Source organism: Petaurus breviceps, unplaced genomic scaffold (assembly GCF_028583685.1).
Source record: "Petaurus breviceps papuanus isolate PSGF00001 unplaced genomic scaffold, PetGlider_PUasm1.0 90847, whole genome shotgun sequence".
Lineage (NCBI taxonomy): Eukaryota > Metazoa > Chordata > Mammalia > Diprotodontia > Petauridae > Petaurus > Petaurus breviceps.
The window spans coordinates 21784204-21786998 of record NW_027187360.1 but is presented as its reverse complement, the minus strand read 5'-3'; positions in this window follow the sequence as shown (position 1 = coordinate 21786998).

The window sequence follows — 2795 nt, the reverse complement described above, 5'->3', positions numbered from 1 at the left end:
CTTCTGACTGAACTGGTGAACATTCTGACTGAACTGATCCTAGTCCCACCCCACTATCCAAGGTTGTGTTGCAGCTTCTACCTTGGATCTGACAGTCCAAGCTCTTGTCTCAGGGCCCTGGGCCACGTTGTGCTATGCTACCACAAAAGTAATCTTTCATCCCCATGCTCCATTTACTTCCCTAGCTGTGAAAATAGATATCAAAATCACCACTAACAACATTTTCTTTCCTTCCTTTATTAGAATGTAAACTCCTTGAAGGCAGGAATCAATTTGTTTGCTTGTATTTGTTTTCTTAGTTCTCAGTACAATGCCTGAACCCTTGTGTAAAGTACTGCCACAGAGCAAATAAAGAGAAAATGTAAAATTAATAAATTTTATTTATTCTATATCTTGTCAACAAAATATGAGGCTACATCTCAGTTAAGGAAGTTGGGAGAGGTATGGGAGTCTAAGGAATAGAAGAGAAAGTTTAGAATAACCTAGGTAAGTAGAATAGAAACTCAATTATGAAAAAGAAAAATGTTTTACTTTGGTGAGGGTGCAGTTGAGATTAGATAACATAAATTTGTGATAGACCCAGTTGGCTTTGTTGCCTGATTTTTTTCAGCTCTGTTCAGCAGCACCTACCGAAGTCAGAAGGCAGTTAGGCATTGCAGTGGATAGAGTGCCAGGCCTGAAGTCAGGAGGACTCATCTTCCTCAGCTCAAATCAGCTCTCAGCCACTTACTAGCTGTATGACCCTGGGCAAGTCACTTAACTCTGTTTGCCTCAGTTTCCTCATCCATAAAATGAGCTGGAGAAGGAAATGGCAAACTACTCGGGTGTCTCTGCAGAGAAAACCCTAAATGGGATCACAGAAAGTTGGACCTAACTGAAATGATGAATGACAACCCAAGTCAGAACAGAGGAGGCAGGTGGTGGGAGTAAACCCCAGGTGGGAATATCAGTACAACATAGGTGCCATGCCCTCCTTTTACAGAGAAGGAAATTGAACTGAGAGAGGTTAAGTGACAAGCCCAAAGTAATACAGGTGGTAGGTAGTAGGACCAGATTTTTAATTCAGGTCCTCTGATTCCAAATCTGACATGCTTAGTAGTATATTACCTTGAGCTCTGATCTGACTGCTTACTTATAGTTTTTCCCTCCTTCCTTCCTTCCTTCCTTCCTTCCTTCCTTCCTTCCTTCCTTCCTTCCTTCCTTCCTTCCTTCCTTCCTTCCTTCCTCTCTCATATTTGTCAATATTTATCAGACATCTACTAGCTCCAAAATACCATGCTTAGCACTGGGGACATAAAGATGAACAACAAAGCATTACCTGCCCTCAAGGAGTTTCAGTCTATTAGGTCATACTACTATATGATATAGATTCAAATAAGTATAATACATTGTTAACTAAATTCTGGAACTTGAATTAACTTTGAAAGATTATCTGCTCCAGTTCTTTACCTTTAGGTCTATGAATATCTAATTGGTTCCCAATAAATGGCCCTAACCATGCCTTTTTAACTATGAAAACTCTGACTTCACCTCTGGGGTGTAGAGGTACTTTGCTTGAGGAGCCATATAAACCATGGAATACAGATGGATTTCAGCCCTCACTCTAGATGAGGGAGGTGAAAGGAGCCTTTAAGGGTGGGTAGGGAATAAACAACTTTGATAATTGGTGCTGTGGTTTTAGCTATTTTGATATTTTCTACTAAGAATGTTTTCTAGAGTAGTAATCCTTGGTGCTAGGGATGCTGTAGGATGGTTCTTATTAAACACTAGGGACCACAAAAAGGTAGGAATGAAGTTTGGGGACTGTACCAAGGGTGTGGCATTTTTCAATAGCCTCTAGGTGGTAACTTGTCTTTGTGCCATTGCCTGTAGTGAATTTCATTTTCCAAAGATAATGGAAATAGATAATGAAAGGTTTGGCACTTCCCATCTCTATGATACATCCCAAGATGAAGCCATTAAAGTTGCTGTGTGAAGAAATGAGACTGAATCAACCACACTCAGGATCATCCTAATTCTTGCCCTGCTCTATCTGTAGCTGCCCTTTCAAATGAGAATAATCATCAGTGAAGAACCTCAAGGGGGAGTAGGTATGTGAAAAATGTCAGTCAAATCCTCTTAGCTGAATGAGCCCTTCTCTGGGACAGTGTCATGGAAGAATGGTAGAAAGGTCAGAGATGCTGAAGTAGTTCCATGAAAGCCATCATGAAGCCAATAGAAAGAAAATGTGAAGCTAATTAATTGTATCCATTCAGGAAACATCTTTTATGTACCTACCATATGTAGAGCATTGTGCAAGGCAGTAGAGAAGACCCCAAATTTACATGAGACATGGCCTAACTTTCATGAAATTAGTTTATTGTTAAATGAGAGGGAAGGACATGAACACAAGCGATTTAAAAAATAAAGGTTCCTAATAATCCATCTTCTGAAGAGTTGCCATCACTTGATAATTATAAAACTTTTGTTTCTCATGGATATGCTAGCAATTAACGAATATCTTCATCCTTATCACCCCTAAATTCTGCACCCTTCAGTCTAAAGGGGTATTTTCTTTTTCCCAAATTTAATTCAACAAACATTTATTAAGCACCTACTGTGTGCAAAGGAATTTTCTTGGCACTTGAAGGAACGCTTGAAGAAAATGAAAAATTGCAGAGTCCCTCCTATCAAGGATCTTACAATTTATCCAGGGGTAGGGGCTATAAGAAAGACACAATTAAGGTGGAATGTGGAAGGGACAAAAGGGAGATTTACATAAATTGATATTGAAAATGTATGGAGAGAGAGGTCAC